General features: G+C 38.8%; 1 pseudogene; it reads left to right on the top strand.

Moving 5' to 3' along the window:
• The first annotated feature begins 1,065 nt into the window (after positions 1-1,065).
• LOC113890493 lies at positions 1,066-1,660 on the top strand (annotated as a pseudogene).
• The last annotated feature ends 12,410 nt before the right edge of the window (positions 1,661-14,070 follow it).

Raw genomic sequence — 14,070 nt, 5'->3', positions numbered from 1 at the left:
ATTTATTCTCAACGGCAGACATATAACTATTTTCTAAAGATTACTCTAGCTGCACGTGTGTGCGCTAAATTGCTTCAGTCGTGTCTGACTCTTTGCGACCCTGTCAGGGGTCTGTCCATGGGAATTTCCAGGCAAGAATACTAGAGTAGGTTTCCATGCTCTCCTCCAGGGCAACTTCCCCACACAGGGAATGAACCGTTTTCTCCAGATTCTCCTGTACTGGCCTACAGGTTCTTTACCACTAGTGCCACCTGGTTTGGAAAAATAGAGAAGAGACTGCAGGAAGGAAGAGTCATGCTGTGCTGTGCTTAGTCACTCAGTTGTGTCCGACTCTTTGCAACCCAGTGAACTGTAGCCCACCTGGCTCCTCTGTCTATGAGGATTGTCCAGGCAAGAGTACTGGAGTGGGTTACCATGCCCTCCAGTACTCCCGAGGGGAACCTCCAGGTTCTCCCCAGGGGAACCTCTCAACCCAGGAATTGAACCAGGGTTTCCTGTATTGCAGGTGGATTCTTTACCAGATGAAGCCCATTGGAATAATTAAGGAGAAAAAGAGGCCCAAACTAAGGAAAAAATGGCCAAGTTGGAAATAAGAGGATGGATTTAAGAGATAATTAGGAGGAATTTTGATAGAATGAACAAGTTCAGTTGAGTTCAGTTTGGTTCGGTCACTCAGTCATGTCCAACTTTTTGCCACCCCATGGACCGCAGCATGCCAGGCCTCCCTGTCCATTACCAACTCCCAGAATTTACTCAAACTCATGTCTGTACAATGAACAAGAAGTGGTTACAGATTGAGTGTGAAGACCTGCAAGAGGGGATGAAGGGGACCCCTTCTCATATCCCAGATTTTGAATAGGTAAAAAACAGAAGGCTGATGGTTTGTAGTTGGAAAAAAGATAATTTTCAACTTGAATACGTCTTATTGGAGATGCAGTTGAGATAACCAAGGTATGCAATATGTCTTTAAAAATTCAGAAACCTAACTAGTGGTTACCAGGGGGGGAGAGGGGAGTGGGGAGGGGCAAGATAGGAGTAGAACATTAAGAAGTACAAGCTATTATGTATAAAATAAGCTATTATGTATAAAATAAGCTACAAGGGCTCTTTGAGGAAATCACGGTCGCTGCTGCCACAGCGTCCCAAGGCCACCCGCTCCTGCTCCTGACTCACCGCTGTTCGGGCAGCCATGGCTCTTACAAATACTTGCAAGACTCCTGTGGACCCAGAGGTGGCTGTTCACCAGATTAGGATCTGCCTTACCAGCTGCAACTGTGAAGCCTCTGGAGAAGGTATGTGCTGACCTGATCAGAGGCCTGAAGAAAAGAATCTCAAAAGTGAAGGGATGTGTTCAGATGCCTACCAAGACCCTGAGAATAGCTACAAGGAAAATCCCTTGTAGTTAAGGTTCTAAGACCTCGAGATCATTTCCAGATGAGGATCCACAAGTGACTCATTGACTTGCACAGTCCTTCCGAGGTTGTCAAACAGATAACTTCCATCAGTATTGGATCAGAAATGGAGGCTGAAGTCACCATTGCAAATGCTTAAATCAACATTTTTAATAAATGAATAATCAGTTATCCATAATCTACAAGGATACACTATACAGCATGGGAATATAGCCAATATTCTATAATGACTATAAATGGAGTATAATCTTTAAAAATTGTTAATCACTGTATTGTACACCTGTAACTTATATAATATTGTACATCAACTATGAAAAGTGAAAGTGAAAGTTGTTCAGTCATGTCTGACTCTTTGCAACCCCATGACCTATACACTCCATGGGATTCTCTAGGCCAGAATACTGGAGTGGGTAGCCTTTCCCTTTTCCAGAGGATCTTCCCACCCCAGGGATCAAACTCAAGTCTCCCTCGTTGCAGGCAGATTCTTTACCAGCTGAGTCACAAGGGAAGCCCATACATCAACTATACTTCAATAAAAAGAAGAAAAATAAAACATGTAACATATGACACTTTAATATAATCTTGCAATAAGAAAGCACATGAAACCCAGAAAAACACATAGAACTCCAAAACAGAAAACATAAAATATGGGGTCTTTCCTTGTGGTCCAGTGGCTAAGACTGAGTTTCCAATGCAGAGGGTCTGGGTTCAAAGCCTGGTCAGGGAACTAGATCCTACAGGCCAAGACTAAAGATCCTGCATATAGATCTCTCATGCTCCCAGCACAGCCAAATAAATAAGATATAAGATTGTTCATTTGGTTATTTAAACTTTAGAACTAATATATGTCCGAGATATCACAAACAGAATGAAGGGGCAAAAGATAAAATGAGGGGTAATTTTTTCTTTTTAAGAAAAGTTAAAGGGCAAATAGTTGGTAAATGATCAAAAGATGTTTAACAAGACTCAAAGAAACATCAGAAAAAGAACCATAAAAGTTTTTGAAAATAACTGTAGATTAATAAGTAATAAATTTGATAATTGAGACTATTATTACTGACTACCCACTAAACATTTTAATTACTTAGGAACTATAAATGAAAACTAGACACTTAGGCAACATAAAAAATTATTGGAGTTAATTATATTTAACTGAGCAATTGAAATATATTAAAGTAGAAAAACAATTCCAAGTATTATTATAGTATACAAGTTTACATTATTGGTCAAATCAGATACCTTGCTTGCAATTCAATTTCACTTCTAATTTTGAAAATCAAGCTAAAATTCTGGGCAGATTACATTAAAATCAATCCAAGAACAGTGTGTGGGGTGTATTTTTCATTGTCAATGAGACAAGAAGATCTACTAAGGAGGAAATGAAAGCATTTTGGGCTGTTGTGTGTGGCACAAATACCTGAGTCAGTTTGTATTACCACACAGATCTACTTACAGCATATCAGTTTCGAACAGCTATTACTGCCATCACGGATTTAACACCCGTATTTACTGCTTTTAAATATTTTTAAGAAACAAATAAATTATAAGATCCTTGTTCAACTCCTTTTGCCATAATTTTTTTTCTTAAAAATTACTGGTCAATTTAAACTTTATTTAGACATAATGTTGACTTAACAACTTAGAAACAATAATTCAGTCAGTAGACCCTAAAGTTAGTAATACTACTGCTAACTGAAGAAAGATATTACATAGGTAAGAATTCTTAGGGGAAAAACATGAGTTTTCTCAAATGCTTTTTTTGGAAAAATATGACTAGATACCTGACTCATCTGTGGGAGTGATGTTTCATTTGTGTATGAAAATATAAGTCATCTCATTATCATGTTTCAGTCCCCTTTATTTTAGTCACCAATAATATGACTGTGTCTTTATCAATTTTTATTGACTATTTACCCTAAGTGAAAAGTTGAAGTATATATAGTTTCTTTCTTTAAGTAATTTGTATCCTAAAAACTTCATAAAGAAAAAAAGTAGGAAAGCAAATTAGGAATATTTACAAGAGATGTGACAAAGATTTATCTTCTTAATATATATATATATACAACTCATTTATCAATCAGAAGAATGCTAACAGCCCAATAGAAAGCTAGGTTAAAAGTATAAAAAAATTAAGAAAAGAAGAAATAGATGGTCAATAAAAATACAGGGATGATATAATATATTCAGTTCAGTTACTCAGTCATGTCTGACTCTTTGTGACCCCATGAATCGCAGCACGCCAGGCCTCCCTGTCCATCACCAACTCCCGGAGTTCAACCAAACTCATGTGCATCGAGTCGGTGATGCCATCCAGCCATCTCATCCTCTGTCGTCCCCTTCTCCTCCTGCCCCCAATCCCTCCCAGCATCAGGGTCTTTTCCAATGAGTCGACTCTTTGCATGAGGTGGCCAAAGTATTGGAGTTTCAGCCTCAGCATCAGTCCTTCCAATAAACACCCAGGACTGGTCTTTAGGATGGACTGGTTGGATCTCCTTGCAGTCCAAGGGACTCTCAAGAGTCTTCTCCAACACCACAGTTCAAAAGCATCAATTCTTCGGAGCTCAGCTTTCTTCACAGTCCAACTCTCACATCCATACATGACCACTGGAAAAACTATAGCCTTGACTAGACAGACCTTTGTTGGCAAAGTAATATCTCTGCTTTTTAATAGGCTATCTAGGCTGGTCATAACTTTCCTTCCAAGGAATTACATACTAGTTAGTTCAGTTAAGTTCAGCTCAGTCATGTCCGGCTCTTTGTGACCTGCAGCATGCCAGGCTTCCCTGTCCATCACCAACTCCTGGAGCTTGCTCAAACTCATGTCCATCAAGTCAGTGATGCCATCCAACCATCTCATTGTCTGTCATCCCCTTCTCCTCCTGCCTTCAATCTTTCCCAGCATCAGGTCTTTTCCAATGAGTCAGTTCTTCGCATCAGGTGACCAAAGTGCTGGAGTTTCAGCTTCAACATCAGTCCTTCCAATGAATATTCAGGACTGATTTCCTTTAGGATTGACTGGTTGGATCTCCTTGCAGTCCAAGGGACTCTCAAGAATCTTCTCCAACACCACAGTTCAAAAGCATCAATTCTTTGACACAGTTTTCTTTATAGTCCAACTCTCATGTCCATACATGAGTACTGGAAAAACCATAGCTTTGACTAAACAGACCTTTGTTGGCAAAGTAATGTCTCTGCTTTTTAATATGCTGTCTAGGTTAGTCATAACTTTTCTTCCAAGGAGCAAACGTCTTTTAATTTCATGGCTGCACTCACCATCTGCAGTGATTTTGGAGCCCCCAAAAATAAAGTCTGTCACTATTTCCACTGTTTCCCCATCTATTTGCATGAAGTGATGGGGCCAGAAGCCATTGTTTTAGTTTTCTGAATGTTGAGCTTTAAGCCAACTTTTTCATTCTCCTCTTTCATTTTCATCAAGAGCCTCTGTAGTTCTTCACTTTCTGCCATAAGGGTGGTGTCATCTGCATATCTGAGGTTATTGATATTTCTCCTGGCAATCTTGATTCCAGCTTGTGCTTCATCCAACCCAGCATTTCTCATGATGTACTCTGCATATAAGTTAAATAAGCATGGAGACAATATACAGCCTTTCCCAATTTGGAACCAACACTGGAGTGGGTTGCCATTTCCTTCTCTGATGCATGAAAGTGAAAAGTGAAAGGGAAGTCGCTCAGTCGTGTCCGACTCTTCGTGACCCCATGGACTGCGGCCTACTAGGCTCCTCTGTCCATGGGATTTTCCAGGCAAGAGTACTGGAGTGGGGTGCCATTGTCTTCTCCTAAATCAAAGAGGACACTAATAGTTGGAGAAATATACCATGTTCATGGATTGGAAGAATCAATATAGTGAAAATGAGTATACTACCCAAAGCAATCTATAGAGTCAATTCAATTCATTGTCTTTAAAAGATAGATGATAGTCTTTAATACTATCATTAAAATTTTATGCACTCAAAACAAGTCAAATGAGTTTAAAAGCTTAGAATTAGGAAAAGAACCCATTCATTTCAGTTATTTTCATCAAAGTTATGTATGCATTTGAAGATTGAAATAGTTCTGCAAATTTTAGTAAAAAACAATCAGTCCCCTGCTCTCCTCCACCTTGCCAAATCCCACTTCCTATAGCAACCACTTTCAATTGTGTGTGTCTTAGTCACTCAGTCATGTCCCAATTCTTTGCGACCCCATGGACTGTAGCCTGCCAGGTCCCTCTGTCCATGGGATTCTCCAGCAAGAATACTGGAGTGGGTTGCCATTTCCTTCTCCAGGGGATTTTCCTGACCCAGGGATCAAACCTGGGTCTCCTGCATTGCAGCCAGATTCCTTACCATCTGAGCCACCAGGGAAGGTAAGCTATTACTTGTTTGCTTCTGTTTTCACAAATAACATGAACCACCCCCACCCTACCCCACCCCCACTATGACAGAATTGTTATGTTACAAATTGACTTTAAAATTTCAGGTATTATTTATTGTCTCACTCCAGAAAATGAGAATTTGGTTCTCATTTACCCACACCTATTACCCAACATAGTGGAATAGTAATTTTAATTGTATCAGAATTTATAACTTACATTATTATAATTATGAAAAAAACTACTTACTGCTAAGTAAGTTAGCAGTAAAGAAAGTAATATTATTACTTTCCCTTCCATTTGGCTTTTTTTTTTCCCCTCTGGAGTTTTAACTGTTGCTCTTGTTGAGAAGTCTGATACTATTCTAGTTCTTGATTCTTTATAAGTAGTCTGGAGAAGTTTAGGATTCTCTCTTTGTTCTCAGTGTTGCAGAATAGTATGTTCCTGTGCTTGATGTGGGTATATATTCATCTGTTGTCCTAAGCATTTGGTGAGCCTTTTCACTTTGGAAACACATCCTTCAGTTCTAGAAATATTTTCTAAATTAGTTGACACTTTCTTCCTCCTCTGTTTTTTCTGTTCTGTGTTTTGGGAACTTTTAGACATGAGAACATTAAATACTTTTTTCTTCATATTAATCTCTCCATGTTTGTGCTTTACTTCTTGAGGTATTTCCTTGTTTATCTCCCAGTCCTTCCATTCAACTTTTAATTTTTCATTATTGCTATAATACTATATTTTTTATTTTGTTCTTTGAAATTTCTCTTCCTAATAGTATTTTGTTCTGAATCTTTGGATGTAACATTTTCCCTACCTATCTGAAGATATAAATTATCTTTTTACTAGAATATAATTTCTTTACAATGTTGTGCTAGTTTCTGCTATACAATGAAGTGAATCAACTTATATGTATACATATATCCCCTCCCTCTTGACACCCCTGCCCCCGATTCCACCCATCTAGGTCATCACAGAGCCCCAAGCTGAGTTTCCTGTGCTTATTAGCATGTCCCCACTAGCTATCTGTTTTACACAAGGTAGTGTATATATGTCAATGCTAGTCTCTAAATTCGTTCCACCCTCCTGTTCCCCCACTGTGTCCATATGTCCATTCTCTATGTCTGCATCTCTATTACTCTCTGCACAATGAGTTTCTCCAAATTTTCTTTTTTCTATATATCTGTTTCAGTCTCTATTTTTCTTTTTTCTTTTTTTAAAAAGATTGCCCAGACGTGCGCGCGGGGATGCCGGACTCGGTCGGGGGTTGACGAGAACGGCGGGCCTCAGGGACCGGCCACAGGGACCGCGACTCGGCGGCTCAAGCGCGGCGCTTGAGGAATCTGGGAAACGCCGCTGAGGAGCCTCTATTTTTCACATTAGAGAAGTTCCTAGGCTGTTTGCTCGTACTTTAGGGACTCAGAAGCTTTTCTGAAAACTATGTGTGAGTGAGTGGGGTTGCTGCTGACAGCAGGCCTCTCTGTAGGGTCAGTGATGGGGCTCAATTGTTGTGAAACACCAATGTCTGCATCTTGAGGTCTTTTCACCCAACCTGGTTCAACTCCTCATAGAGCAATTTTCCTATCTCCTGCCTGGAGGAAATGACTTTTGATATGAATATTCTAGGATGTGACTATAGAAGGGCTGGGGTCTCACTTGCCAGGTGTAAATGTTCTCTTATCCTTCTATTTTCAGCAAACTCCACTTCCAAGCTTACCTGTAGGGTATTGGTCAGAGACCTTCACGTTACCCTGTCCAGAGAAAGAACCTCTGGCTCTGCTGAAGCGAGGGAGGTAGAGTCACCTGGGTGCGAGGAGGGCATCTTAGGTTCTAAGTGCTTCTTAAACAGACTTTAAAAAATTCTTCTGAATTTCTGTCACACCTCTAGTACACCAGAACCTCTGGGACAAATTCCTAAGCCTTGGGGATTTCTGAGTTGCTTTTTGACTCTCCCCATTGCTGGCCTAGTTTTTAGCTTTCTTGAATTTATTAGGTTAGTTATCATTCCCTTTGTGTCCAGATTCACAAACGTGGTTATCATCCCCTCTACAATTCTCTTTAGTCTTTGCTAGTGTATATTTCTATTCTTATTTAAATATCTTAAACATCATTTATAAGATTTAAATGTATTACTTTTGTCATTTTATTTTAGATTAGTATGGTTTATGGTTCCTTCTTGTTTTCTTGTCTTTTTCTGTATAAGATCAGATTTTATTTGTTTTTTTCTAGTTTTTGAAAAGTCACCATTCTATTTTTTAAATACATTTAATTATTTATTTTGGTTGCACCAGGTCTTCATTGCAGCATGTAAGATCTTTAGTTGCAACATGCAAACTCTTAGCTGTGGCATGTGGGATCTAGTTCCCCAACCAGTGATCAAACTCAGGTCCCCCGAATTGGGAGTATGGAATCTTAGCCACTGGACCATCAGGGAAGCCCCTTAATATTCTATTTTTAATTCTCCAATCAGTTAACCTTATTTTCCCGAAAACACTCTTGGACTTCTATTTCTCCAATTTACAAGAATCAAATGTGTAAGTCCACTTCTTTAGTTTCCCCTATTTAAGATAAGGAATTAGTACACCTCTCTCTCCATCACTCTCCTCTGTTATGTCCTTTTCTTCTTTCTCTGATACAGAGATATTTTGAATGTTTAGATCCTGATTATCATTCAGAATTTTTACATATCTTCCCTTTTAAGAGTATTTTGACTTGTTTTAGCCCAGCTCCCCAGAAAACAGAAGCTAAGGAAAAGCTTGGGGAATTAATGTTTTGTTGGAGGGTTCAATCCCAGGCAAGCAATAATGAGGGAAAAAGTAAAACAGAGAAGGAAGCAAACAGAGGGTGGCAAATTGTGCTCAGCTTTATCAGAAATGGGTGGTTTCTTGGTTACACAGGACAACTTTGGAGAGGCTAAGGGAAGTTCTGATGTTTGGAACAATCAGGGAAGAAGAGTGAACAATTTATGTGCTCACTCCTATCTTTTCTCCCATTGCTCAAAATATGCTCAGTGGGGGCTAACTACCCCTCAGTTCTGGATTGTGACAGGGCCCCTACTGGCAGCTACTGGAGAATCCAATGCCTACATGGATACCACTGGGCCTTACAGCTCCCACTGCAGCATGTATGACAGAACCCATGACAAAGCTGGCCTGAGAAGGCTGAACCAGCTGGTGTTGTCAGGAGACAGAATGCAATTGGAGCAATCAGGATTTATTATTGAGGGAATGGTGAGAGCCCTTAACAGAGTTGCTTGGGCTGGGAAGCAGAGCAAGTGTTGAGCCTTGGGGGACAAGAAGTGGAAAGGATCTGAAGTTGTGCATAAGTGAGTTGCATTACATTTATGCAATGCATTTATATCCTCATTTAAGTTGTCTAGTACCTGTTGTCAGTCCTTCTTATCCTTCAGTTGACAAAAAAATAGCATGTAGTAATTAACTTGGTGTGACAGCAGAGAAGGGCAAAGCTAACATGATTTTTTGTTCTTTCTAGGTATAATTTGTTTCCTTCTCAGATGTCTGAACTGCTTATTCTATAGCACTGTAATTTAAAAATCGTTGTCAGGCCATGTCTAGATGTAGGTATCTGTCATTTATTTTTGCAAAAACATTGCTATTCCTCTCTGCATCGATGGGCTTTTTTTCTCATCAGGAAACCATTCTTCCCATCAGACATTTGATTTTTCTCCCATTTGTTTGGTTTCTTTTTCGTGAATACCGATTATCTTCTCTCTCTTTTCTTGCCTTTATGTGTATCACCTATCTCTGACCTTTCTTTCTTCATACTGGAGTATTTCAAATAATCCTCATTATTTATTAAATATTCCACCAAAATCAAGTCTTTTTAAATTTTTAATTGGAGGATAATCGCTTTACATTGTTGTGTTGATTTATGCCATACAACAATGAAAATCAGTCATAAGTATACATATGTCCCCCACCTCTGAAGCCTCCCTCCCCTGCCATCCCACCACTCTTGGTCATCACAGAGCACCAGCCTGATGTCCCTGTGTTATACAGCAAGTTCCCATTAGCTCTCTATTTTACACATGGTAAAGTATATGTTTCAATGCTGCCTTCTCAGTTCATCCCACCTTCTTCTCCCCAGAATCAAGTCTTTCTTTATTGCCAAGGCGGTTTTTAATTCTGTTGTTGCATACATTTTGTAGCATTCCAATCCTCCCTTATTTTATTCATAACTTTCTATTGACTTTCCATTGCAGCCTGTTGCTTATTTCTTTCTTCTCATACTTTGGTTACATATTTATAGAACAAGTATGGCTTTTTGTACTCTAAGGATGCACGTCGTCTCTTTAAGTTTTCTTTTGGATCATGCTTTTCCTCTGAGTCTTTATGATGCCATTTCCTTTCCCTCGTTCTGAAATATTTTGCCATAGGCTCCACGTTGATTTTTTTGTCTACTCATAAGTAAAAGTCCTTAGACTTAGTGATTATCAGCAGACAAAATATGTATATTTCTCTTAGTCCTGTTCCCTACTCACTTGTATGTATGCCATTTCTTATTTCAATTCACCTACTGCTGTTTTGCTCTAGTGACTTTTCCTACCCCACTGTTTGATCATCTGTTACTCTGAAATGATGGAGCGAGCACGTGAAAAATTACAATATTCTCAGTGTGACTGCTCTTAGGTTCATCCTCTCTCTGCCACTACCTACAATGGTACACTAGGTTGGGACACTACATTTCTCAACATGCAGTCCACTCCCTCTTCGTATTCAGCTTTTTTCTTGGAGCTCATCTCTCTGTGATGTAGAACAGGAGAAGATAATGAAGGTAGAAGGAGGAAGAGAGGAAGAGGTGATTAATACAATTCCGGCTTCCTCAAATAATGGGGCCTACAAGGTAAAGTGATAACCACAAAATTTTCTAGTTGGTGCAGACCCTTGATGAAGGGCAAAGAGATAGATATTACACTTCTTTTATCCTTTTTCAGACACTGTCTGACTTACATGTTAAAACTTGACTAGGCTTTGAAGGGAAGCCTAGATAGGAATTTCTTATTCTTGTTATTTAGTTGCTAAGTCATGTCTGACTGCTTTGTGGCCCTATAGACTGCAGCCTGCCAGGCTCCTTTGTCCATGGGATTTCCGAAGCAAGAATACTGGAGTGGGTTGCCATTTCCTGCTCCAAGGTATCTGCCCAACCCAGGGATCAAACCCGAGTCTCCTGCATCTCCTGCATTGGCAGGCAGATTCTTTACCCTCATGAGACACCTGGGAAACACCAGAAATTTCTTTATCCAGTTCAATATTAAACTCAGGAATTTTTATGTTGTCAGACTCGCCTGTTTACTGGTGTGTTGAGTTTTCATCTTGTTTTTTCTTTTTTATATTACAACTGAGGACTGCTGGCTAAAAATAAGAAGCTGTCAAAATATCTAAACCTTGAGGAAGTCACCAATGAATTACAGCTGTGCTCAATAATCACATTAAATCAACAACACCATATGATAGACAGCTGAGAACCAGGAGAGATCTAAGTCAAAGTGGACTGATAGGACCAGTGAGATTGGTAAATGCAAAATCTTTTTCTTAGTGCCTAAATAGAGAATTGAATGTTTTGCTTTTATCTAAGTCATACACATTCATATTCAAACCTATTTGGAAATAGAGAAGTTTTTGAAGCCAAATAACCAAATAATTTTAAGCCAAATTTAAAACATCCAATAGTTTCATTAAATTGAGCCTGTTGTTTCCAAAAAAATAAATTGTTTAAATCCAGTCATTTAAAAATAACAATTATACCTCATCAGGGTCTGAGAATATAGTACTATGTCAGTTTTCATATCAAAGAAAAAACTGGTGAAAGTCACTTTTCTTTCATCTAACAACCTCTACAATTCCTTTTGTGTGTTGGGGTGGGGGATATGGATGTGTTGCCTTTTCATGGGCAACAACATCAAGATCAGAACATCGGTAAAGAAGTAGATAGCATAAAGAACATGCAGTGGAGCCTCAAAAGAAAATGACTGTTCAATATTTGCAATTGACGAAAAGGGAGAAATACTGAAGTATATTCATTATTTTAGATCTATCAGAGCATTCAAGCCACTAAATAGATTCAAAGGCTTTGTTGTTACTTCAGAAATGGAGGCATCTCACAGAGAACATTAAACTCTTCTTGCAGTCTCATAACAGGTTGTCACTGTGCAACTAATGTGGAAATATGGCATTGCAAGGTTTATGAAATATATATTTCTTATTGATTCTATGCTTTCAAGTTGAATTTTACATTTTCAATCCAGGAATCAATAATTTATGGAATTAATTTTTCATTGTAACTTTCTCACAGCTGCTCAAATAGGAATGTTCTGACACTAAACAGGAATATAAATTGAACATATTTCTGTGTAGCATTCTAGGGAGTAGTGAGTCAGGAAACTGAGCTGTTACAGAACTGCCAAATATATTTGTGTATTCAATTTCAATACATTTGGGCCTGAATCATGAAGACACCTCTAAAAGCACAACTTAAGCAGCTTTATTTGTTCTATAAATGAATGAATTGTGGTAATACATAAGCCTCCTGAATAAAAATTCATTAGCAGGATTAACTGTTAAATTTTTACTTCTAGCAGGTATCTCACAAATTAGTTAGCCCTAACCCAGAAGATTAAAGCTTGAAATAAGTAAATTCAAGCCTAAAAGTAATAAGGGTAAGAATTTTAATAAAAATAGAGACCTCCATTGGTACTATTCAACTTACAGCTACTAACATTCAATGAAGTCTGATACGTTAGTATTGAGACATAAGCCCAATGGGACTTTATAAGTAAGAGTAAATATTTCAGTATTTGACTATACTTATTCTATACTTTTTAGGGATTCCCTGGTGGCTCAGATGGTAAAGAATCTGCCTGCAGTGCAGGAGACCTGGGTTTGATCCTTGGGTAGGGAAGTTCCCCTGGAGAAGGGAATGGCAACCCACTCCAGTATTCTTTTTTTTTTTTTTTTTTTTAAATTTTATTTTATTTTTAAACTTTACAAAATTGTATTGGTTTTGCCAAATATCAAAATGAATCCGCCACAGGTATACATGTGTTCCGCATCCTGAACCCCCCTCCCTCCTCCCTCCCCATACCATCCCTCTGGGTCATCCCAGTGCACCAGCCCCAAGCATCCAGTATCGTGCATCGAACCTGGACTGGCAACTCGTTTCATATATGATATTATACGTATTTCAATGCCATTCTCCCAAATCATCCCACCCTCTCCCTCTCCCACAGAGTCCAAAAGACTGTTCTATATATCAGTGTCTCTTTTGCTGTCTGGTATACAGGGTTATTGTTACCATCTTTCTAAATTCCATATATATGCGTTAGTATACTGTATTGGTGTTTTTCTTTCTGGCTTACTTCACTCTGTATAATCGGCTCCAGTTTCATCCACCTCATTAGAACTGATTCAAATGTATTCTTTTTAATGGCTGAGTAATACTCCATTGTGTATATGTACCACAGCTTTCTTATCCATTCTTCTGTTGATGGACATCTAGGTTGCTTCCATGTCCTGGCTATTATAAACAGTGCTGCGATGAACATTGGGGTACACGTGTCTCTTTCAATTCTGGTTTCCTCAGTATGTATGCCCAGCAGTGGGATCGCTGGGTCATAAGGCAGTTCTATTTCCAGTTTTTTAAGGAATCTCCACACTGTTCTCCATAGTGGCTGTACTAGTTTACATTCCCACCAACAGTGTGAGAGGATTCCCTTTTCTCCACACCCTCTCCAGCATTTATTGCTTGTAGACTTTTGGATCGCAGCCATTCTGACTGGTGTGAAATGGTACCTCATAGTGGTTTTGATTTGCATTTCTCTGTTAATGAGTGATGTTGAGCATCTTTTCATGTGTTTGTTAGCCATCTGTATGTCTTCTTTGGAGAAATGTCTATTTAGTTCTTTGGCCCATTTTTTGATTGGGTCATTTATTTTTCTGGAATTGAGCTGTAGGGGTTGCTTGTTTATTTTTGAGATTAGTTGTTTGTCAGTTGCTTCATTTGCTATTATTTTCTCCCATTCTGAAGGCTGTCTTTTCACCTTGCTTATAGTTTCCTTTGTTGTGCAGAAGCTTTTAAGTTTAATTAGGTCCCATTTGTTTATTTTTGCTTTTATTTCCAATATTCTGGGAGGTGGGTCATAGAGGATCGTGCTGTGATGTATGTCAGAGAGTGTTTTGCCTATGTTCTCCTCTAGGAGTTTTATAGTTTCTGGTCTTACGTTTAGATCTTTAATCCATTTTGAGTTTATTTTTGTGTATGGTGTTAGATAGTG

The sequence above is a fragment of the Bos indicus x Bos taurus genome, chromosome 3, assembly GCF_003369695.1.
Source record: "Bos indicus x Bos taurus breed Angus x Brahman F1 hybrid chromosome 3, Bos_hybrid_MaternalHap_v2.0, whole genome shotgun sequence".
NCBI classification, from domain to species: domain Eukaryota; kingdom Metazoa; phylum Chordata; class Mammalia; order Artiodactyla; family Bovidae; genus Bos; species Bos indicus x Bos taurus.
The sequence above is the reverse complement of the archived record's forward strand: the minus strand, read 5'-3'. Positions and strand labels throughout refer to the sequence as shown.